Source organism: Ranitomeya variabilis, chromosome 2 (genome assembly GCF_051348905.1).
Source record: "Ranitomeya variabilis isolate aRanVar5 chromosome 2, aRanVar5.hap1, whole genome shotgun sequence".
Lineage (NCBI taxonomy): Eukaryota > Metazoa > Chordata > Amphibia > Anura > Dendrobatidae > Ranitomeya > Ranitomeya variabilis.
This window is the reverse complement of record NC_135233.1, coordinates 250,736,090-250,762,210: the sequence shown is the minus strand read 5'-3', so window position 1 is coordinate 250,762,210 and position 26,121 is coordinate 250,736,090. Positions and strand designations below refer to the sequence as shown.

The following is a 26,121-nucleotide window of genomic DNA, read 5'->3' as shown; positions in this document are numbered from 1 at the left end:
TGGGCCATGGGCATCTCAGATTAACATTTTCACACCGTACGAAGCCGCGCTGGATGAGCTGTTCCTCCAGCAGATGACAAATATCGACCTCTGTCGGAAAACACCCAGGGGTCTCGGCTGCCCCCTTATGCCTGAATCCTCCTGACAGCTCTGTGCAGTTCCCACACTGAGACCCTGGACTCTTGTCTCCTGACCACTATCTCTCTCGCTTTTGTCTGTGACTGTGGTTCTCACGGGCTGAGCTCTACCCCAGGATCTCCAGCCAAAAACAGGCACTGCTACTGCCCAAAATGATTCTCACTTCCCCATCCTCATTGTGTCTGTGTAACCCCTGCTGGAACACTTTTCTTGCTCAACTCCCAGACTAGGAAATGCGCTGCATTGTTCTTGTCAGCTGAATGCATGGATTCTATAGGGCCCCCTATCCCTAATCACAGCACAATGCAAATAGCACTAAAAATAACAGGGAAGAACCAGAATTACCATGCCAATGCAAAGCAAAGAGGTGCGCAGCGCCCCAGGGGTTAACACCAGGCAAGGAGATGGTTAAATTATACTGATCCGATTCTTGTTAACCCCGAAAACAAAGCGGCCAGGATCTGAAAGAACCAAGAAATCTACAGCTCAGCCAGCCCTAGTCACCATACAGGTAGTAAAATACATTTACGCTTAAAAAAAAATAAAAACAAAAAAACACTTTAGTTAAAGGATCAGAGAGAAACAAAGCAACTTTCTACCAAAACCAGCACCACTCCAATCCATATGATGTGCCTGGTACTGCACATCTATGGAAGTGAATAGGGCTGAGTTGCAATATCAGACACAACCTGCAATCAGGTGTGGTGCTGTTTCTGGGGAAAAAAAGCCAAGTTTTATTAATCTTGACTACTATATATTTCGGGCTACTTCCCGGTGAGATGTGTGGGGGAGTGAGGGCCAATATCTTTTAGGAGATTTCACTGAGGGTCCTGGATGGAAGATGTGCTCCGATAAGCACCAACACACCCCTAGCTAATACACTACTGCACAAAAAGACAGGGCATCTGGGATCATAAAGGGATGTTCAGTCTCATCAAGTGGGGCTCCGAACTCTGAGACCTCACCGATTGTGAGAATGAAGGATGCAGATTTTGGGCTGTGATTTCTCTCATGCGCAGTGGCCCCCATTCTCCAGACTGTGGCCCAATTCATGGCTACAGTTCCCTGCACACCAGGAGTGTAGGGGCTGTCACTGGTAAACTGGTAGCATATTAACAGCAAGTGGGGTTGGAAAAAAACCTCTTTACTGGTGGCCATATTGTTTGTCATGTCCGGCGGTGTCATAAAGGCCAGTAATAAATTATGGAATAGCATTGTGAGCCATTTCCCCATATTGGCAAATGTAATCTCGGTTTACTAGAGAAGGCGTAAATGTACAAGTCCTCGATCGTCAGACTTTCTGGGTGATCAGATAACGGACGGAGTATATTTCATGCTATCAGGCAATCGCTTAGGCTACTTTCACACTAGCGTTAACTGCATTCCGTCACAATGCGTCGTTTTGCTGAAAAAACGCATCCTGCAAAAGTGTTTGCAGGATGCGTTTTTTCGCCATTGATTAACATGAAGCGACGCATTGTGACGGATTGCCACACGTCGCACCCATCGTGCGATGAATGCGTCGTGCAGTGGCGGACCGTCGGGAGCAAAAAACGCTACATGTAACGTTTTTTGCTCCCGACGGTCCGCTTTTTCCGACCGCGCATGCGCGGCCGGAACTCCGCCGGAACTCCGCCCCCACCTCCCCGCACCTCACAATGGGGCAGCGGATGCGCTGGAAAAATGCATCCACTGCCCCCATTGTGCGGCGGGGACAACGCTAGCGTCGGGAGCCTCGGCCCGACGCACGGCGACGGGCCGAGCCCGACGCTAGTGTGAAAGAAGCCTTATATTGCAATCCCACTAGGGTACTGAAGGGTGTATACAGAGACATTGCATCTTGCACTTAGTTTGACTGAAGTCACTCCTCCCAGCCTGTCAGATGGCGATGCCTGGCTCCTAGATGTAGTGGGTATTGGAAGCCGGTATATGGCATCAAAGAGGCAGAAATAATAGTGAGAGGTCACGGCAGGTTAGCGGAGTAGAGAATGGCACATACAATCACAGCCGAGCAGATGCCTGGTATCACTGAAGAGTGTAGGATGACAGGGAACAATGGGAGCCACTGAACGCTATCAGAGAGCCCAGTGTAAGGTTCGGAGGGCACCATATGGTGGGATCATTACAGCCTCACACACATAAGGGGAGACTTAGGAAAAGGGAAAAAAAATTGCTGTCGTTGATAGCAACAAGATAAACGATGAAATCACTGATGAGGTGAATGAGGTTTTGCTAGAGACCCCCTTCAGTGGAGCACTGAGAATCAGGCCACCTCTTTAAGCCACTCAGACAAGATTTTTCTACAGACGCAGATAGATGGAAACAGGAGGATAGCTAATGGTGGGTACTCTGTGGGCAAAGGTAAGTCAGACCCCAGACCAGGCCGGTCAGTTTATGCAATGTATTGCTACTAGAAGAGGTTGTCCCATGAGGACTCCCCCTATACTAAAAGGGAAGTCCCCACACTCAGGACTAATATATAATACTTAGTCGCCTATGGATTTCACCAATACATCAAGGTCAGAATCCTCGTCCCTGCTGATCAGCCAAACTGTAGGGTACAAATAGGAGATCACATCAGGAAAACCCCTGTAGAAAAAATTATCTTTATTTTTGCCTTTAAAAACTGTTTTGCTACTTTGTCGCACACAAAAAAAAAAAAAAAATATGGTGTACATAAAAATCACTCCAGGCTGGAGTACATTGCAACAAATTATGTGATGCTTTAAAAGGGCGCAACTGATTAGGCAACAAAAACAACAGTGAAATACATATAAAACAGACTTTAAAAAAGGAGAAAATTAAAGGAAAAATGAGGCACATTTAAAAAAAAAAAAACTAAAATAAAAAATGCAAAAGGCAATGTGTTGGGCTTTCAGCTTTTACATGAGAAGGATGCACTTTTCTTTGATAGTTTCACTCCTTTGTCATACACAGTGCGTAATTTGCCATAGTGGACACAATTGGTGGAAAATTAGACATGAGACATAATAATCGCTGCGGAAGTCTCTCGCATGTACAGGATTTCTCTAAGCTAACATTAGATTTTCTTTGACTCAGGTAGCTCCTGCTCCGTACCGCATGGCAGAACCCAGGCATGAAGAACATGGACAGGACGGCTGGGTTATGACACTGTAGTTCCCCTCCGGAGAGGATGGGGGGGGGGGGGGGGGGTTGGTGACGTTGTTTGTGAACTATGACTTTGTACCCCCCCCCCCCAGGGGCAGACGAGAGGAGGTCACATATCATGTAGAGAGCTTGGTGTGGAGAGAGGACCTGTCCTCTCCCATGGATGCAGCTTCCAGCTGCTGGACACAGAGCTCAGGTCTGGAAAATGTCACACATGGGAAAAGAGACAGACAGCCCCTTATATCAGGTGTCTGCGTTCATTCTTCCTGTGATACCTCAATTCCCACTCTGGGAACATCCCCCTCTCCCAACTACAAGACGGAAAAGAATAAATTATCTGGACTTCCAAAATTAAATACATCACAAACAGAATTTTACTGGGATATTAATAGAATTTCATTTTTGCAACCTATCCTAATAGTTACATCTTGCAGGAAGGCTGGAAGAACCCGGACAAGACTGTTGCGCAACTCCCTAGGTCTCCAGTCACTTCTATTGGATGGTGCGGGTCACGGGACTGTCAAAAATACATTAGGGGCATCTCTTGTATTATGCCATACATTTTCTTTGACCATCATGTGACATGTCGCATCAGCTGCAAATTTCTACTTTTTGGCAAAAAAACTGAAATTGAATTTTAAAGAGATGACTCAAGCAATTATATATCGAATGGTTACTCAGCTTTGCTGAGAAGAAGGGAAAGGTGATTGCTAGAAAAATCGCACACCACTTATTGCCAAGAGGGATCAGTAGGGCAAACCAAAAGGTATCCAACTCAATGTGAGATTGCCTCAAAATTGGCAGAATCCATAGTCATAAGATTGGATCTCAAAATGGAAACGATTAGGATCTATGGCGGTCACAGAGGTCCCCCAATGCCATGGCTACTAGAATCCAAACCTGGGTCAATCAGGTGATCTCAAGAATGGGTGATAATCTGCAGATCAGTGGGGGTCCGGACGCTGGAATCCCTATGGATTAAAAAAATGAGGCCCTAAAATTCTTGGTTGCAGCGATGCATGTATATCTTGGGATTCCATGGCGAATGGATGGAGTGGTGGCATTCATTTCGATTGGGCATTTGAGAACCCTACTCTTGGCATCAGATGGACATCCCAGCAGTCTCATTTTCACCATCCCACCAGTTCTCTTTGGGTGGCTGATGACATTGAATTTAGGAATAAAACTTTAACTTGCCCTATGCACTGGTTCTGGTAGAGATAAGCAGAGTCAGATGTGTCTGGCAGCCACTTCTCTTCGTGGACTGGAATCTAGCAGTTTTTGACTCATAGCTGGCAGAGGGAATATACTAGAAAAATTCTCTTTCCTGCTGGATCCACTTCTGGCTTTGGCTCACTACACTGCTTGCATGATTCCACTGGTAAAGTAGATGGCGACTGACTACATGATATCAGGGTTTTCTTTTCATAAGGTATCAGTGATATTTTTGGTGCTTTTTTTTTTTTTTTTTTTACAACCAAGTCTCCTAAGCTCTAGGTGGTTATCACTGCCGGCAGTGTTTTCAGTCCTATGTGCTGCTCCGACCAGTTCAGCTCTGCATCCTGAGGACCCAGAGAAGATCCAGCTGTTAGGTTTATGACATGCAGCTGTGAGATGGTCTCTGACACTTTCCCTTCCGATCTACTGCTCCCTTGTGTTTTATTTCTCCCCTTTTCCCAATTAAACGCCAGCGGACTGCGGCATTTAACCCTCAATGTGCTGTTTCCGTTGCCTAAAATGAAACAACGCCAAGAAATCAGCATGAACCCTTCTCCCCCCCCTTTACAATGTGTTGCAAATGAGATGCTAGAACAAAATTTCCTGGATTTTTTCCCCCTTTTTTTGCATTATAATTTTTTTTAATAGCCTGCCTGCTGAGGTTACACGAATCTCCCATCCTCCTGGTGGGCTCTAGTGGACATTTTTCTTCCTAACACTTTGGCAAATGACGATCTGCCACATAAAGCCTCACAAAACCGCAAGGGGCCCAAATTTACAGCCTGATGGCAGACACAGACCACCTGGTTCCCTCAGTCTCACCTTTTAATAGTTAGCTCAGAAACCCAGATCCCTCGTCTCCATTCAATCCCCGTGATACACAACATCTGTATTGAGTGCCGACCCCTCAACTCCCTCAATAACCGAGGTCCAATACCTTGTGTGTCACTCTACCATAATATGCTTAAGGCTGTGTGCACACGTTGCAGATTTGGGTGTGCACACGTTGCAGTTTGGGTGCAGAATTTTCTGCACAAAATCTGCATCTCCTGGCAGAAAATGCAGCTGCCTTTTTGATGCGTTTTGATGCGTTTCTTGCACAGTTTTGATGCATTTTTGATGCGTTTTTGGTGCTGTTTTTGTGCGGTTTTTAATGCGTTTTTGAAAGCTAAATAAAGATGTATTATTGAACAAAAAAAAAAAAAAGATTTGTGATGCCATTATTGTCCAACCTCCTCTTTTACGTTTGTCCAACCTACACTCCATTACACACATAGACAGATAGATAGATCTATAGATAGATAGAAGGAATGAGATGGATAGATAGATCTATAGATGCATACATCTATCTATTCATATATCTATCTATAGATATATCTGGATAGATATATCTATTGATAGATGTATGGATCGCGTAGGTTATGGGTATGTGTCCACGTTCAGGATTGCATCAGGATTTGGTCAGGATTTTCCATCAGTATTTGTAAGCCAAAACCAGGAGTGGAACAATTAGAGGAAAAGTATAATAGAAACACATGCACCACTTCTGCATTTATCACCCACTCCTGGTTTTGGCTTACAAATACTGATGGAAAATCCTGACCAAATCCTGATGCAATCCTGAACGTGGACACATACCCTGCTGCTCTCCACGGGAGATCGTCGTGGGACACTTGTTTTAATTGGATATCTGCGGACACAGGGAGTATATTGTTTGTTTATTATTTTAATATTTTTTACAGGTGACACTGGCTTAGGGGATCAAGGTGACAAGGTGATGGTGAGTATGTACTCTTATATTATATGAACTGTATGTCTATATGTATGTATTGTATGTATGTACTGTATGTATGTACTGTATGTATGTACTGTATGTTGCATGTTGTATGTTGCATGTTGCGTGTTGTGAGTTGCATGTTGTATGTTGCGAGTTGCATGTTGTATGTTGCATGTTGTATGTTGTGTGTTGTAGTGTGTTGTATGTTGCATGGTGCGTGTTGTATGTTGTGTGTTGCATGTTGTATGTTTTGTGTTGTATGTTGCATGTTGTATGTTGCATGTTGTATGTACTGTACATGTGTATATGTTGTTTTTTTTTCACATTCAACACATTAGCCGGATGATAAGACTACTACTGTCCCATCATTGGCTAATGTGTCACTGTCACTGTAGCAGGCATAGCCCGATGGGACTTGTAGTCCCATCGGATGATGCCTGCACACACACACAGACACACACACACACCCAAAGACCCTCCAGACAGCCCTGCACAGTCCCACACACACCCGGACAGCCCCGAACACTCCCGGACAGCCCCGAACACACCCGGACAGCCCCGAACACACCCGGACAGCCCCGAACACACCCGGACAGCCCCGAACACACCCGGACAGCCCCGAACACACCCGGACAGCCCCGAACACACCCGGACAGCCCCGAACACACCCGGACAGCCTCGAACACACCCGGACAGCCCCACACACTCCTGCACAGTCCCGCACACACTCCTGCACAGTCCCGCACACACCCAAACAGTCCCGCACAGTGCCGCACACACCCGGACAGCTCGCAGATCCCGCCCACACACACATACACGCACAGAGTCACCGCCCACACACCTCCATTCTCCCGAACTGCAGCGTTTCTCGGACCCACATCCGCAGCAAAACTGCAGATCTTTTTTACATCTGCGGTTTTGCTGCGGATGTGCCCGACTCAATGAAAGGCTATGGCTGCAGAAACGCTGCAGTTCCGCACAAAAGAAGTGACATGCTGCGGGAAAAAAAGCTGCATTTTGGTGCGGCTTTTTCCGCAGCATGTGAACAACAAGTCTGCGGCTCCCATAGACTTACATTGGTTGTGCACCACACTGTGGATTTGATGCAATTCCATGCGGCAAAAAACACTGCGGAACTGCAATCTAATCCGCAACGTGTGCACACAGCCTTTAAAGGAGATGAATCATGTGAGCAATTCAATAATCCAGCATACAATTGCAAAATGATCTTTATACTCAGAAATATGAAGGGGGATCAGAAAATATTAATTTGGGGTCCTTATTTTCATGCTTTTATTTAACCGACGTGGACCTGATCTGTTGTAGTAAATCTAAATTAAAATTAATTAAAAAATTGCCAAAAAAAAATACAATTCTGAAGCATAGTTTCTTAAAATGTGCTGTTCCTCTGTTATTCCTCCTGGAAATGTATGACTGCACGGAGAATCTCAGCTGCCATATGCCGTAGTTACCACCATTACTGTGATTCCAGGAGTGCAGTGAGGAACCGTTCAGACCATGCAGAAGTCATATGCCAATGCAAACCAGCAGGGGCCACTACAAAATTTGGGCTGTCGGTTGAAGAAGTGAAAACTGTTTGCTTTTAAGCACATCCTTCACCTAACTCACTCTCTCTCTTTGAACTGGAAGAAGAAGTGGCCAGGCTACTTGCTTCTTCTCACACTACTACCTGTACCAGTGACTTTATTTCCTCACATCTCCTTCAGTCCCTTTCCACGGCTGTCACCACCCAAGTAACTACATTATTTAATCTCTCTCATCTGGTATGTTTCCATCCTTCTTCAAACACGCCAGCATACAACCTTTACATAAAAAATTATCCCTCGAATAGAACTTCGTTCTTAATTACACACCTATCCTTAATCTCCCCTTAATTTCTACACTAATGGATCGCTTGGTCCACTCCCGTAGAATCAGCTTTCTCTCAGATCACTCTCTTCTTGACCTTTACAATCCGGTTTCCGCTCTTTACACTCTACTGAAACTGCCCTCAGTAAAGTCTCTCTTGATCTATCAGCTAAATCTAATGGTCACTGCTCCCTGCTGGTTCTCCTGGATCTCTCTGCAGCATTGGACACAGTGGATCTCCAGCTCCTCCTCACTATGCTCCGCTCTATCGATCTCAAGGACACCGTTCTCTCCTGGTTCTCCTCCTTCACTGTATCTTTGGTTGGCTCCTCTTCCTTTCCTCTCCCTCATACTGTTGTGGTTTGTCAGGATTCAGTCCTAGGCCCCGTCTTCTTCTCTATATACACCAATCCTATTGGTCACACCATCAGTAGATTTGGTTTTCATCTCTACGCTGATGATACCCAATATACACCAGGCCTCCTAAAATCACCCGTGCATTACTACAAAATACCAGTATTCTCCATCATCATGTCCTCCCTTGATTTAAAACTGAATCTGTCAAAAACTGAACTCCTTGTGTTCCTCCCTTTGCTCACCTTCCCAAACCCAATATTACCATTTCCATTTGTGGTTCTACCATAACTCTCAACAGAACCCCCGCTGTCTTGGGGTTATATTTGACTCAGAACTTTACTTCACTCCCCACATCCGATCATTATGTCACCTGCACCTCAAAAACATCTCCAGATTCCAACTATTCTTATATTTGACTCTGCAATAACTCTTAGGCTAGTTTCACACTAGCGTTCGGCAGGGCTGCGGACAAAAGCCTTCTTCCTCTGTGAAGCCCCACCCACTGCCACGCCTCTTCCTTCAGCTCCGCCTACGCCTGCATGCGTCCTGCGTACCCCATCTTTAACATTGGGTACACAGGCCATGCGGATGTATACGGGGATGCCTCCGCATGCGTCATTTTGAAGGTGCGCTGACCGCAACAAAATCCTAACATGTTGCGTTTGACGCAGGTCACCGCAGCGTCAAGAAGACGCATGTGGAGGCAATCGCATACATCCGTATGGCCTGCGTACCCAATGTTAACCCCTTTCTGACCTCGGACGGGATAGTACGTCCGAGGTCAGATACCCCGCTTTGATGCAGGGCTCCCGCGGTGAGCCCGCATCAAAGCCGGGACATGTTAGCTGTTTTGAACAGCTGACATGTGCCCACAATAGCGGCGGGTGAAATCGCGATTCACCCGCCGCTATTAACTAGTTAAATGCCACTGTCAAACGCAGACAGCGGCATTTAACCGGCGCTTCTGGCCGAGCGGCCGGAAATGAGCGCATCGCCGATCCCCGTCACATGATCGAGGGGTCAGCGATGCTTCTGAATAGTAACCATAGAGGTCCTTAAGACCTTTATGGTTACTGATCACCCTGTGGTCGGCGCTCACAGCACACCTGCATTTCTGCTGCATAGCAGCGATCTGATGATCGCTGCTATGTAGCAGAGCCGATCGCGTTGTGCCAGCTTCTAGCCTCCTATGGAGGCAATTGAAGCATGGCAAAAGTAAAAAAAAAATGTGAAAAAAAAAAAAAATATATAAAAGTTTAAATCACCCCCCTTTCGCCCCATTCAAAATAAATCAATAAAAAAAATAATCAAACCTAAACATATTTGGTATCGCCGCATTCAGAATCGCCCGATCTATCAATAAGAAAAAGCATTAACCTGATCGCTAAACAGCGTAGCGAGAAAAAAATTAGAAACGCCAGAATTACATTTTTTTGGTCACTGCGACATTGCATTAAAATGCAATAACGGGCGATCAAAAGAACGCATCTGCACCGAAATGGTATAACTAAAAACGCCAGCTCGGCACGCAAAAAATAAGCCCTCACCCGACCTCAATTCACGAAAAATGGAGACGCTACGAGTATCGGAAAATGGCACAATTTTATTTATTTTTTTTAGTAAAGTATGGATTTTTTTTCCACCACTTAGAAAAAGAACCTAGTCATGTTAGGTGTCTATGAACTCGTAATGACCTGGAGAATCATAATGGCAGGTCAGTTTTAGCATTTAGTGAACCTAGCAAAAAAGCCAAACAAAAAACAAGTGTGAGACTGCACTTTTTTTGCAATTTCACCGCACTTGGAATTTTTTTTCCCATTTTCTAGTACAAAACATGCTAAAACCAATGATGTCGTTCAAAAGTACAACTCGTCCCGCAAAAAATAAGCCCTCACATGGCCATATTGACGGAAAAATAAAAAAGTTATGGCTCTGGGAAGGAGGGGAGCGAGAAACGAACACGGAAAAACGGAAAATCCCAAGGTCATGAAGGGGTTAAAGATAGGGTACACAGGACGCATGCAGACATAGGCGGAGCTGAAGGAAGAGGCACGGCAGTGGGTGGGGCTTCACGGAGGAAGGATTTCGGCCGCAGCCCTGACTAACGCTAGTGTGAAACTAGCCTTACCGTTGCTCTTATTCATTCTTGTCTGCACGATTGCAACTATCTACTAATCGGTCTCCTTCTTACTAAACTCTGCCCTCTCCAATCCGTCTTGAATGCAGCACCCAGGATCATATTTCCTCTCCAACCCTACACCTTTACCCTGTACCAGCCATTACACTGTTTGCCCGTCCACTACAGAGTTAAACATAAACTTAGCATTCTCGCCCACAAAGCTCTCCACAGTTCTGTAGCACCTTACATCTCCTTCCTCATCTGTGTCTATCCCTCTACCTGTGCACTCCAGTACCGCAAATTACATTAGACTAACTTCCTCAATAATCCAAAAATCCCATTCCCATCTCCAAGACTTCTCGTGGAATGCCCCAATTTTCTGGAACGCACTCCCCAGGACAATTCCATTAATTCTCAATACCCAGAGTTTAACACACTTTTTGAGGCTGGCCTATCACCTCACTTCAATTATCTAACTATTCCCTTTGAGCCCTTGCAAAATTTTTGTTCAAATCTCGTCCCTCGCAGCATCCATTTACTCCCCCTCCATGCACTTAACAGCCCTGTGTCTGTACTGTACAAAAACTGGCCGGTGACCGGTTCATGCAGCTTAAGTGAATACCCGATTTATTATATTGATGGCTGGACCACACAATACAAGCACTTTTTACTATATATAACTTTCTATTCTCCTCTATTCCCTCATACATAGTAAGCTTGCGAACAGGGCCCTCAAGTCATCTAGGTAGCTCTTGAATTATGTGTTTACTCTATTATGCCTTTAATGTCTGTACAAGCCCCTATGAAATGTAAAGTGTGAGGAATATGTTGGCGCTACAGAAATAAAATTTTTTATCATATAAATGTGTGGCTTCAGCTCATCTTTTGGGAAAACACTAAATTATGCAGTATCTGTGTAGCATCAGCTATGTGGTAAAGCTGCCCCCTCTGGACACGATGTGGTACTGCAGGCTATCCCGAGTGATGGAATTTACAGTTCTCCAGCTGATGTGAATGGCCATAAATAGGCAGCAGCTGCACCCACACAAGACCGTGCACACCAATCGCATTATTTCCTGATTAAATCCTTTACTACTCATGGTTGTTAGCAAAATTGAAGGTTGTAGCTTGTAATAATGGAGGGGGTTACAGATTTACCACAGAAATGGGGCTGGGCTAACGACTAAAGTGTTAGATATAGTTCCGCCTTGCTGTAATTCACTATTTCATCCCAAAAGGACAACTGTTTTTTTTTTTGCTTTTTTACACATGATCCCCATCTTTTTAAGGCTATGTGCACACGATGCGGATTTAGTGCGGATCCGCAGCGGATTTTTCCGTGCAGAAACGCTGCAGATCTGCACTGTGATTTACAGTACAATGTAAATCAATGGGAAAAAAAAAACAAAAAAACAGATGGTGCTGAAAAATCCGCACGGAAACGCTGCGGATTTAAAAGAAGTGCATGTCACTTCTTTTGTGCGGATCTGCAGCATTTCTGCACCCTTCCATTATAGAAATCCGTAGTGGTAAAAACTGCAGAAAATCCGCATCAATACGCATAAAAACCGCACAAAATCCACATAAATTCCGCATAAAATCTGCACCTGCGGATTCTGCCAGGAGATGCAGATTTTGTGCAGAAAATTCTGCACCCCATTCCGCAACGTGTGCACATAGCCTAACACGTTCCCTTGTAATAATGTTGAGGTCGATATATCTCTCAAAGAGTGCTAAAATCTGCAGAATGATTGTATGTACGTCTAATTTAATTGAACATTTTTACAACACTGTATTAGAAGAGTCCACTATTTACACTAAAAAGTCTCATAAAAAGGTTAAAAAAAAAATTTTTTTTCTAGTTTGAGTAAAATTGATAAACCACGTGCGCCACTTTGGAGAGTTTTGTGCAAAACAGTCAGCCAATACTTATAGATGAGAAGAGTGACAAAAAAAACCCCACAGTGTTCTTGCCAACACATGCAAATAGTGACAACAATTTTCACATTGTCTTGATGTCTCCATGTAATTTCTTCCCTCCCAATCACTGCAGATTTGGCCTCTGTGTTGGAGACAAGATGCATCATTTCATAAAACGCTCTTAATGAACATTTTGTAAAGGGTCAGGAGTTAAGAGGAGCTTTTGCCTCACAAGAGCCTGGTTAATAAAGAGGGTCTCTATATTTACAGCGCTGCACAATTACCCACTTGGTGGTCAAACCTTTTGATTTCACTGACCCTGGTTAAACAAGAGGTCCACAACACTGAACCCTGGGGGCACTAAATTCTCCGTGCAACTAAATGGTGTGGTCAGATAATGACTTCTTGTGGATGGAAAAGAGGGGGCGCTATAAAACTGACCACATTCATGAGATGGATTGTAGACCTGGAGGAGGAAACTGAGGGGAGGAGAAGATGGCGGCCAAGAGAATGGACAAGGAATTTATAACTCTTATTCATTGCTGATACATTTATAGAGAAACAAGACAAAGCGAGGAATGAGAGGCCACTGCCTCCACTATGGGCTCAGGAATGTGGGAAATGGACAGGGACATCCTCTTCACCCCCCACCAGGGCAGCCCCCTCTAGTCTTCTATACAGTGATATGTAGCATTGTATACATTATACATGTACAGCTGGTATAACCTGGGTATCCTCTGTATGTTATTATATATGTACAGCTGGTATAACCTGGGTATTCTCTGTATGTTATTATATATGTACAGCTGGTATAACCTGGGTATCCTCTCTATGTTATTATATATGTACAGCTGGTATAACCTGGGTATTCTCTGTATGTTATTATATATGTACAGCTGGTATAACCTGGGTATCCTCTGTATGTTATTATATATGTACAGCTGGTATAACCTGGGTATCCTCTGTATGTTATTATATATGTACAGCTGGTATAACCTGGGTATTCTCTGTATGTTATTATATATGTACAGCTGGTATAACCTGGGTATCCTCTGTATGTTATTATATATGTACAGCTGGTATAACCTGGGTATCCTCTGTATGTTATTATATATGTACAGCTGGTATATCCTGGGTATTCTCTGTATGTTATTATATATGTACAGCTGGTATAACCTGGGTATCCTCTGTATGTTATTATATATGTACAGCTGGTATAAGCTGGGTATTCTATGTATGTTATTATATATGTAAAGCTGGTATAACCTGGGTATTCTCTGTATGTTATTATATATGTACAGCTGGTATAACCTGGGTATCTCCTGTATGTTATTATATATGTACAGCTGGTATAACCTGGGTATCCTCTGTATGTTATTATATATGTACAGCTGGTATATCCTGGGTATTCTCTGTATGTTATTATATATGTACAGCTGGTATTACCTGGTCATCCTCTGTATATTATTATATATGTACAGCTAGTATAAGCTGGGTATTCTATGTATGTTATTATATATGTAAAGCTGGTATAACCTGGGTATTCTCTGTATGTTATTATATATGTACAGCTGGTATAACCTGGTCATCCTCTGTATGTTATTATATATGTACAGCTGGTATAACTTGGGTGTCCTCTGTATGTTATTATATATGTACAGCTGGTATAACTTGGGCATCTCCTGTATATAATTATATATGTACAGCTGGTACAACCTGGGCATCTTATGTATATAATTAAATATGTACAGCTGGTATAACTTGGGCACCTCCTGTATATAATTATATATGTACAGACAGTATAACCTGCGAATCTCTTGTATATAATTATATATGTACAGCCGTTATAACCTGTGAATCTCCTGTATATAATTATATATGTACAGCCGTTATAACCTGTGAATCTCCTGTATATAATTATATATGTACAGCTGGTATAACCTGGGTATTCTCTGTATGTTATTATATGTACAGCTGGTATAACCTGGGTATTCTCTGTATGTTATTATATATGTACAGCTGGTATAACCTGGGTATTCTCTGTATGTTATTATATATGTACAGCTGGTATAACCTGGGTATCCTCTGTATGTTATTATATATGTACAGCTGGTATAACCTGGGTATTCTCTGTATGTTATTATATATGTACAGCTGGTATAACCTGGGTATCCTCTGTATGTTATTATATATGTACAGCTGGTATAACCTGGGTATCCTCTGTATGTTATTATATATGTACAGCTGGTATAACCTGGGTATTCTCTGTATGTTATTATATATGTACAGCTGGTATAACCTGGGCATCTCCTGTATATAATTATATATGTACAGCCGGTATAACCTGGGCATCTCCTGTATATAATTACGGTATATGTGTACAGCTGGTACAACTTGGGCATCCACTGTATATAATTATATATGTACAGCTGGTACAACTTGGGCATCCACTGTATATAATTATATATGTACAGCTGGTATAACCTGGACATCTCCTGTATATAATTATATATGTACAGCTGGTATAACCTGGGCATCTCCTGTATATAATTACGGTATATGTGTACAGCTGGTACAACTTGGGCATCCACTGTATATAATTATATATGTACAGCTGGTACAACTTGGGCATCCACTGTATATAATTATATATGTACAGCTGGTATAACCTGGACATCTCCTGTATATAATTATATATGTACAGCCGGTATAACCTGGGCATCTCCTGTATATAATTATATATGTACAGCTGGTATAACCTGGACATCTCCTGTATATAATTATATATGTACAGCTGGTATAACTTGGGCATCTACTGTATGTAATTATATATGTACAGCTGGTATAACCTGGGCATCTTATGTATATAATTATATATGTACAGCAGGTATAACCTGGGCATCTTATGTATATAATTATATATGTACAGCTGGTATAACCTGGGCATCTCCTGTATATAATTATATATGTACAGCTGGTATAACTTGGGCATCTTATGTATATAATTACTGTACACTGCACTGTACAACGCATGGAAAACTGCTGCGGATCCGCAGCCAAATCCGCAACGTGTGCGCATACCCTAAAAGCCCGCATAAAGTTTGCTAAAAAAAACACATGAAGGACTGCCAGACTATGAGAAATAAGATTCTCTGGTCTGATGACACAAAGATAGACCTTTTTGGTGATAATTCTAAGCGGTATGTGTGGAGAAAATCATGCACTGCTCATCCCCTGCCCAATACAATCCCAACAGTGAAACATGGTGGTGGCAGCATCATGCTATGGGGGTGTTTTTCAGCTGCAGGGACAGGATGACTGGCTGTCATTGAAGGAAACATGAATGCGGCCAAGTACAGAGAGATCCTGGATGAAAACCTCTTCCAGAGTGCTCTGGACCTCAGACTTGGCCGAAGGTTAACCTTACAACAAGACAATGACCCTAAGCACACAGCTAAAATAACAAAGGAGTGGCTTCAGAACAACTCTGTGACCATTCTTGACTGGCCCAGCCAGAGCCCTGACCTAAACCCAAGTGAGCATCTCTAGAGAGACTTGAAAATGGCTGTCCACCAACGTTCACCATCCAACCTGACGGAACTGGAGAGGATCTGCAATGAAGAATGGCAGAGAATCCCCAAATCCAGGTGTGAAAAACTTGTTGCATCATTCCCAAGACTCATGGCTGTACTAGCTCAAAAGGTGCTTCTACTCAATACTGAGCAAAGGGTCTGAATACTTATGACCATGTGATATTTCAGTTTTTCTTTTTTAATAAATTTGCAAAAATTACTACATTTCTGTTTTTTTCAGTCAAGATGAGGTGCATTATATAATTATATACCGTATGTTCAGCAGGTATAACCTGGGCATCTCATATATATGATTATATATGTACAGCTGATATATACCGTATATACTCGAGTATAAGCCGAGAATTTCAGCCCATTTTTTTTTAGGCTGAAATTGTCCCTCTCGGCTTATACTCGAGTAATACCCAGGGGTCGGCAGGGGAGGGGGAGCGGCAGCTGTCTAATACTACTCACCTGCTCCTGGCAATGAATATGGACCCGACTCCACTCCCATAGGGGTGGAGCCACATATTCATTACTGTAATGAGCGGTACCATGTGGCCGCTCAATACAGGAAGAAGCTGTCAGCGTCCGGAGAACCAGGGACGTGCAGGGACCGCGCTGGGAGCAGGTAAGTATGACGGGGAGCAGTGCGCGATATTCACCTGTCCTCCATTCCACTGTCTGCACCGCTGTGTCTTCTGCGTCCTCTGCAGTGATGCTCAGGTCAGAGTGCGTGATGACGCGATTGGTGTACGCGCCGCCCTCTGCCTGAACAGTCAGTGCAAAGGATGCGGAAGACTCAGCGGCGCCAACAGTGGAACGCGGACAGGTGAATATAGCAAGTGCCGGGGGGCCTGAGCGACGAGAGGCGAGTATGTCATTTTTATTTTTTTATTTTTTTTTTTAATCGCAGCAACAGCAAATGGGGCATAATAGTCTATGAAGCATGGGACCATAATCAGCATTTGTGCAGCATTATACGGGGCAAATGTGTCTATGGAGCATCTTATGGGGCCATCATTTGTACAGCAGATATAACCTGGGTATCTCCTGTATATAATTATATACAGTATGTACAGCTGATATAACCTGGGCATCTCCCTTATAAAATTATACACACTACTCAACATTGAAACTGCATCCCCCTGGGAGGGCAGCATATCCTTAGACAACCATTACCCTCAGTGTTAGGAGCCGAGATTGTAAGTACCAGAATTTCTACACGAGGCTCAGACTCCAGACTGAATACACATTGAGATGTTTTAATAAATTTGTTTGCATTTTTCTAACATTTGCAGATCAGTAATATCTCCATCATTCCACGACTTTTCCCACTTGGTATTGCAATGTCAATATTGAGGAGTGTGTTTACATCTTCATCTGTGGTACAAGGTCTACATCTTCTTGTGTTAAACCTCTGCATAGGCTGTAGGTGATGTACACCTGGGAGGGCCAAGTGTATATGAGTCCCCCCACCCCATTCCCGCCCTTAGGACACCAGGATTAAATTGCATTGCACTAAGAAGCCTTTGAATTAAGATGATCCTGAAACAGATCGGTCAGGATGGGGTGCACTAGGGGGCGGGGGAGGAGGTGAAATAGGACTTCCATGCCTCTGGGAGTTCAAGAAGAGGTTTTTCCTGTGTGGGAAGGTTTATTCATTAACTAATTGAAAGGTAATTAAGCCTTTAAAAGGAAAAGATTGGTTTCTTTACCAGAGAGGTGAATGACACCCACTACCCCACAACTCTTACCGATCATCTTTTTCCAGGCATCAGCTCTAGTGAAGAGGAAGGGGCAGTAATATAAGCGCTGCATACTTCAACTATCAGAATTATAAAAACATGGCAGCTCCATTTCCAAAAATCGTCACACTTGTCTACAGGTTGTGTCTGGTACTGCAGCTCAGCTCCATATGAAACTGAACTGCAATAGCATGCATGAGCAGAGGATAGATGAGATAAAGTTTTGCAAGAAAGAAGCTGTAATTGTGCAGCGTTCAACCCAAAGCATCCAGCTGTTACAGTATAGTGGATGGGATTTCAAGAAATCCCATGCCCAACTATGCGTCCATAGATGTCCGCGACTTATCAGCGGAGGTGGACATGCGGCGCGTCTCTCAAGACTGCAGCACGTCAATTTCTCTTGCAGAGACTAGCATCTCCGAAAGAGAAATTTCACCAATAGAATTGTACTGGACGCGGTGAATCCGCACGGTTCAATAAAACATTCACCTGCGTTCAAAAGCGGGCAGCGCTTTGGGTGCAGCAAACATGCGCTGCAACCAAAGCGCTGCCACTTCCGGATTGTGTGTATCCGGCCTAAAGGTTAGAGCCAATTGAATGTAATCATTAAATGTTATCATTCAACGTCAGCAAGCAGACATGGAAAGGTAACAGAAGTGTATCAGACAGTTGCAAAACTTTTAGCAATTCACTGATTGCAGAGGACAGGACTCTGCAGAACAGAAGTTCATCCGCTGCTTCCTGCCAGGATGAACACGGCCAGATGATGACAAACAGAAGCCAAACCTGGGTGTAGGACAGCCAGAGACTGTCACACGGAGATTTATTTTATGGAGCGGACCTCTCTAACGGACATGTCCGAATACACACAGGACATGTGCAAGCGGCAGTGTGTGGAGGCCTGGCTTACGTTTGCGGCCTGGCTTACATCTGTGGGCTGTCATGCAGCAGATGGTTCCAGTTTTTGGCACTGAATTATTCAGTTGGTGAGTAATCGGGTTCTGCAATAATAGGAGTCGATTTCATGGATGCGATTAGCGATTGTGCAGCAATCATTGGTCTAATGGTCTCTACTATTTTGGACATTCTAGGATTTCAGTTTAGATCTTTATGCTGCAAACGTGGTGGAACTACATGTCGCAGCTTAACCCTTATACCACTTTCAGCAGACGCATTTGCAAGCTCTGCAGACATGCCACGTGTAGAGCCAGACTTTCACATTGGTGCAGGGTCTCTTTGGCAATTGATTGCCCAGAAGACTGCGCTTTACTACACAGAGGGCCACAAAGCTCATATCCTGCAGTGCTCTGTGTGTCTGACAGATGCACATGTACGCTTCAATGGTGGAAACATCAGGAAATTATCCCAACATAAACCACAGAAGGAGGCTCAGCTGTAGCCTGCACAGAGCCTTATGGGTACATATTATACCTGCTACACAGGGACGTGAACTGACCAACGGTCAGCTGCACACACGCAATGTCAGTCATGGCCTGTCTAGACAGCCGAGAAGAATTCTGCGCGCACACAACGTTCGTCCTGTCAGTACAGAATATCATCGTTATCGGCAGCACATGTCCTGTTTACATAGCATGATGTGCTGCCAAGAACGATTACCGTATTTTAATGCCAGCATGACCGACCTCCCAGTCATGTCAGCGCCGTCTACAAAAGCTGATTAAACGTGAATGAACGTTCGTTCCCAACCCGATTACAAGTACAATTAAATGGGCTTTTACCGAGTGTCATGATCCAGCCTGCGATTATACGGCCGGCAAGGTTTACAGAGCTGTCTTGTGTCCTGGGCTCTACACAGCCAACACACTTACCTGAACCAAGTGCAGGGCACACTACTACTCCCTGATATCAGATGTTTCTGGCCAGAGACAAATGAACTGGAGTGTTTGTCCACTGACTACAATGGGGTACATCTGGATGATCTCATGGATCCCAGCCATTTTAATAGATAAAATTGTGCAGAACATGTTTTTAATGGTGAAAGGTGTGAAAGCTGCTGCCGAACACCTATGTCTGCTACAGACTTCATTGTCCCTATCTAGACTTCATTCCTGCTTTGTCCCTTCCTCAATACCCACCCTCCTTTTCCTAAAGTGCCCACCCTCAGCCTCCCCATTTGAGATGCCCCTAGTCTTCCTCCTCCATTCCCCTCTTCCAGACCCTGTCCTCCACCTCTAGACTTCTTCATACCCTTCCGTCTTCCTCCCACAGAGCCCTCACAATGTCACCTCCAGATCCCTGTCCTCCTCCATCCTCCCCTCCTTCAAACCCCTTCCATGTCCCTCCTTCATAGCCCTCCATTTTCTTCTCCCAGAGCGCCCCCCCGTCTGCCTCCTCCAGAGTCCAGCCAGTCTGCCTCCTCCAGAGCTCTCATGTCTCCCTCCTCCAGAGCTCTCATGTCTCCCTGCTCCAGAGCTCTCATGTCTACCAGCTCCAGAGCTCTCATGTCTCCCTGCTCCAGAGCTCTCATGTCTCCCTGCTCCAGAGCTCTCATGTCTCCCTGCTCCAGAGCTCTCATGTCTCCCTCCTCCAGAGCTCTCATGTCTCCCTCCTCCAGAGCTCTCATGTCTCCCTCCTCCAGAGCTCTCACGTCTCCCTCCTCCAGAGCTCTCACGTCTCCCTCCTCCAGAGCCCTCATGTCTCCCTTCTCCAGAGCCCTCATGTCTCCCTCTTCCAGAGCTCTCATGTCTCCCTCCTCCAGAGCCCTCATGTCTCCCTCTTCCAGAGCCCTCATGTCTCCCTTCTCCAGAGCCCTCATGTCTCCCTTCTCCAGAGCCCTCGTCTCACTCCACAGTTCTCATGTCTCACTCCTCCAGAGCTCTCAGTGTCCAGAGCCATCAGTCTCCCTTTGTCTTCCTCCTCCAAAGGCCCTGCTTCTCCCTCCTCTACAGCCCTCCTTCTCCCTCTTCGGGAGCTCTCCATGTTCCTCCCCTAGAACCCCATTTCCATCCTCCAGAGCTCCCAATCTCCCCTCTGTCTTCCCCCTCCAAAGACCCCTTGTCTATCACCTCCAGAGCACCCCACCTCACTCCTACAGAACACCCACACCCCGATCTCCCTCCTCCATAGCCGCCCCCCCCATCTCACTGCTCTAGACAACTTCTGATTATCCATAAGTTGCACTGAATTTACATCAGCAGATATTTAATATTATATCTTGGATTACTGTTTCTTCTAAGTATTCACTAAAATCTACTTGTAAGGGTAAATGTGCCACTTTCATGTCAGACTAATTTGATCAGCTTCTATGAAGAGGTAAGTTCCGGACTGGACCAAGGGAACCCAGTGGATGTAGTGTATATGGACTTTTCAAAAGCTTTTGATACGGTGCCACACAAAAGGTTGTTGCATAAAATGAGAATAATGGGGTTAGGGGAAAATATGTGTAAGTGGGTTGAGAGCTGGCTCAGGGATAGGAAACAAAGGGTGGTTATTAATGGAGCACACTCGAACTGGGTCGCGGTTAGCAGTGGGGTACCACAGGGGTCAGTACTGGGCCCTCTTCTTTTTAACATATTTATTAATGACCTTGTAGGGGGCATTCAGAGTAGAATTTCAATATTTGCAGATGACACTAAACTCTGCAGGGTAATCAATACAGGGGAGGACAATTTTATATTACAGGATGACTTATGTAAACTAGAAGCTTGGGCTGATTAATGGCAAATGAGCTTTAATGGGGATAAATGTAAGGTCATGCACTTGGGCAGAAGTAATAAGATGTATAACTATGTGCTTAATCCTAAAACTCTGGGTAAAACCGTCAATGAAAAGGACCTGGGTGTATGGGTGGATGACAAACTCATATTCAGTGGCCAGTGTCAGGCAGCTGCTACAAAGGCAAATAAAATAATGGGATGCATTAAAAGAGGCATAGATGCTCATGAGGAGAACATAATTTTACCTCTATACAAGTCACTAGTTCGACCACACTTAGAATACTGTGCACAGTTCTGGTCTCCGGTGTATAAGAAAGACATAGCTGAACTAGAGCGGGTGCAGAGAAGAGCGACCAAGGTTATTAGAGGACTGGGGGGTCTGCAATACCAAGATAGGTTATTACACTTGGGGCTATTTAGTTTGGAAAAACGAAGACTAAGGGGTGATCTCATTTTAATGTATAAATATATGAGAGGACAGTACAAAGACCTTTCTGATGATCTTTTTAATCGTAGACCTGAGACAGGGACAAGGGGGCATCCGCTACGTCTGGAGGAAAGAAGGTTTAAGCATAATAACAGACGCGGATTCTTTACTGTAAGAGCAGTGAGACTATGGAACTCTCTGCCGTATGATGTTGTAATGAGTGATTCATTACTTTAATTTAAGAGGGGACTGGATGCCTTTCTGGAAAAGTATAATGTTACAGGGTATATACACTAGATTCCTTGATAGGGCGTTGATCCAGGGAACTAGTCTGATTGCCGTATGTGGAGTCGGGAAGGAATTTTTTTCCCCAAGGTGGAGCTTACTCTTTGCCACATGGGTTTTTTTTTTGCCTTCCTCTGGATCAACATGTTAGGGCATGTTAGGTTAGGCTATGGGTTGAACTAGATGGACTTAAAGTCTTCCTTCAACCTTAATAACTATATAACTTGTGACCAACTTCTATGACCATCTGATCAAAAAGCATTACGGCAAACTAAGGGAATGTATATAGGAATGGGAATCTGCCTAGCTGTGCAGCAATACACATCGTTAGTAACTGGGCAGATCTGCCATTCACACTAAAGGAAAGCTGGGGAGATTGTGGGAGCTATAGTGAAGGCCTATATAGCTGCCGAGATACCTTCCAGGTGAGAAGTCTCCAACCTATGACCTATAATCTTTTGCAAAACTACAACTCCCAGTATGGCTGGGCACCCAGCAGAGTCACAGAATGGTAACTACTATTCTTGGTAGCAAAATGAACAAATCTTTCTGTTTTGTTGCAGATAGTCAGCACCAGATTCATTCAGCCATCGTCATATTGCACTACATGCTCTCAGTGTGAAAAACAAGATAATCTTGTAGGTATGATACCTTTTAATAGCTAACAAAAATAAAATAAATGATGTTACAAATCAAGCTTTCGGGACTGCTTTCATACTGAGAGCATTATTTTTTCAACTGGCTAACACGGTACCAAACCCATTTTTTTTCTTTTAATATAGAGCACTTAGGACAGGAACCGAGGTACAGGAATTAGTCTCTAGGGAAGCAGATTGGGGGATTGAATACAGGACAAAGTTTAAAGACCCCCTGAATCTGGCTGCGTTCCTCCATTCCTGACCTTACCGCCCGGCTACATTTCTGAAGATGCTGAGATCTTGGCAGGGAAGAAAAAGACAGATTGTGGGAAGGAGCCAGGACTACAGGACTGTGCCGCCAGGGTCAGCCTGCACAAATGTCACCTTGGAGCAACCGCGGGGCCAGGGTTAAGCCCTGTATTCAGATGGGACAGAAATAAATGGGGAATTTCAGGTTTCACACTCGGGAAAACACCTTTAAATTAAGTCTGAATTCTCAGACCATGTAATGTGTGTGGGGGCCTCTCAATGCTCCTTAGAAAGCTGAGGATAGAAGAAAGAAGGATGAGGCATGTTGAAATCCAACATGTCTGATCCTTATGTACCAAGAGTGATAAGCATGCATGTGATTGGTGGTCAGGAAACTGATGGGTCAACAACAGATGGCCAGTTGCAATCTTGATCTCCCAGCTTGACAAGGCTAATAAGGGTACCGTCTCACAAAACGATTTACCAAAGATCACGACCAGCGATACGACCTGGCCGTGATCGTTGGTAAGTCGTTGTGTGGTCGCCGGAGAGCTGTCACACAGACAGCTCTCCAGCGACCAACGATGCCGAAGTCCCCGGGTAACCAGGGTAAACATCGGGTTACTAAGCGCAGGGCCGCGCTTAGTAACCCGATGTTTACCCTGGTTACCATCGTAAATGTAATAAAGAAAAAAAACAGTACATACTCACATTCCGGTGTCCGTCAGGTCCCTTGCTGTATGCTTCCCGCACTGACTGACTCCCGGCCGTAAAGTGAAAGCAGATCACAGCGGTGACGTCACCGCTGTGCTGTGCTTTCACTTTACGGCCGGGAGTCAGTCAGTGCGGGAAGCAGACGGCAAGGGACCTGACGGACACCGGAATGTGAGTATGTACTGTTTGTTTTTTTTACATTAACGACGGTAACCAGGGTAAACATTGGGTTACTAAGCGCGGCCCTGCGCTTAGTAACCCGATGTTTACCCTGGTTACAAGCGAACGCATCGTTGGATCGGTGTCACACACACCGATCCAACGATGACAGCGGGAGATCCAGCGACGAAAGAAAGTTCCAAACGATCTGCTACGACGTACGATTCTCAGCAGGGTCCCTGATCGCTGCTGCGTGTCAGACACAGCGATATCGTATGGATATCGCTGGAACGTCACGGATCGTGCCGTCGTAGCGACAAAAGTGCCACTGTGAGACGGTACCCTAAGACAATATGCTGAGAGATTCCCAATGCTCGGAGCTGCCATAACAGGAGATCTCCCACTTACTCTGTACCTATTTTGGGCCCTTATAGTTATTGCATCCTTGATAAACTAAGGGTCAGAAGTGCGGCTTGTCCTCTTGTCCACTCCTATATAACGAGGTTATTCTGCACTATTAGCCTCTGTTGGTACAGTGCATGGCCTTTAAGGCTATGTGCACACGTTCCGGATTTTTTGCTTTTTTTTCGGTGGTTTTCCGAGGCAAAAACGCTTAAAAAACGCATACATTAAACATCCCATCATTTTTAATGCATTCCGCAATTTTTGTGCACAAGTTGTGGAAAAAAACGCAGCATGTTCATTAATTTTGCGGATTTCCTGCTATTTATTGCATTGGGAAGCTCTGGAAAAAGATGCAAAAAATCTGTGCAAAAAACGCGAGAAAAACGCGAAAAATACACATGCTGATTTCCTGCGAAAGTAGTCAGGATTTTCTCAGGAAAATTCTGCACACTTTACTGAACGTGTGCACATAGCCTTACAAATTGCACTTTATTTGCAGTTATTGGGACCTAGGACACGAAGGTAAGAAAACCATCAAAACCTCCCTGTATGTACACAATGAAATGGACAAAAGCTGCAATCATTTTCCTATATGACCCCCTTCACCATCTCCTCTCACTTTTATCTTGGCTTTCTAGTGCGCAGTTAGAGTTACAAACCAGAAAAACTCGTTCTACAAAATACATTTCGTGACAGTTCACCAGCTCCATGCGTTCCAGAGAGTGAAGATCTCCGTGAAAGGTAAAAAAATGGATACAATTTAACCTCTAGTGTGCAAGCAAAAAAACGTGCATCAGCACGGCGCGAATCTGGTCTGAACGACTAAAGGAAATTTTTTTGTTCACGATCTCGGCTTACTTATAGTGAATTAATTCATTATTCCCAGCCAAATTCTTAAATTCCGATCAGATCATTTACCACCATATAGGAATAATGTAATATACACAAGTGACATGGTCGTAGAGTGCAGAGGGGCACACGGATAGGTCAACACCATCCCTATAAAAAAAAAGTAGGTTTTGGATTGATAGAAAAGAAGCACCATGTGGCAGTATGTTGAAAGGAACACGGATGAAGCACAATTACTCTATGCTGAAATGCTTGGCCTTTTTCTTTTTTTGTTGTGTCTTAGCCAAAAAGAGCATTTAAACATCCACAGATGCACAGAGTATTTCAGGAGAAGAAATGTGGACAGTGACTTGTCCACTTGGTTATGACTAGCTTGGTGAAGATGGAGGGGAAGGCAGCACAGAGCATTTCAGGATACTGTATGTATATATGTATATGTATATATATATATATATATATATATATATATATATATATATATATATATATATATATATATATATATATATATATACATATACATATACATATACATATATATATATATATATATACATATATATACATACATACTAGACTGTGGCCCGATTCTAACGCATCGAATATTCTAGAATATGCATGTCCCCGTAGTATATGGACAATGATGATTCCAGAATTCGCGGCAGACTGTGCCTGTCGCTGATTTGTCAAGGCAACCTTTATGACATCATCGTCGCCATGGCAACCATTATGACACCTACGTCGATACTGTGCCCGTCGCTGTTTGGTCGAGGCGAATTCGCGGCAGACTGTGCCCGTCGCTGATTGGTCGAGGCAACCTTTATGACATCATCATCGCCATGCTGTGCCCGTCGCTGATTGGTCGAGGCCT

At 44.2% G+C, this 26,121-nt stretch overlaps 1 protein-coding gene and 1 long non-coding RNA gene across 7 annotated transcripts in view; one reads left to right on the top strand and one right to left on the bottom strand.

Moving 5' to 3' along the window:
• Nucleotides 1-26,121, bottom strand: part of EXD3 (exonuclease 3'-5' domain containing 3) — a 389,744-nt gene that overhangs the window by 161,417 nt on the left and 202,206 nt on the right. The gene's annotated exons all lie outside the window — the stretch shown is intronic.
• The window catches only part of LOC143805343 (uncharacterized), a 242,591-nt gene that overhangs the window by 18,836 nt on the left and 197,634 nt on the right, over nucleotides 1-26,121 (top strand). The window contains exons 2-3 of the long non-coding RNA XR_013221224.1: nucleotides 22,800-22,878; nucleotides 25,040-25,142. This is a non-coding gene — a long non-coding RNA (uncharacterized LOC143805343). The remainder of the gene's footprint in view (nucleotides 1-22,799; nucleotides 22,879-25,039; nucleotides 25,143-26,121) is intronic.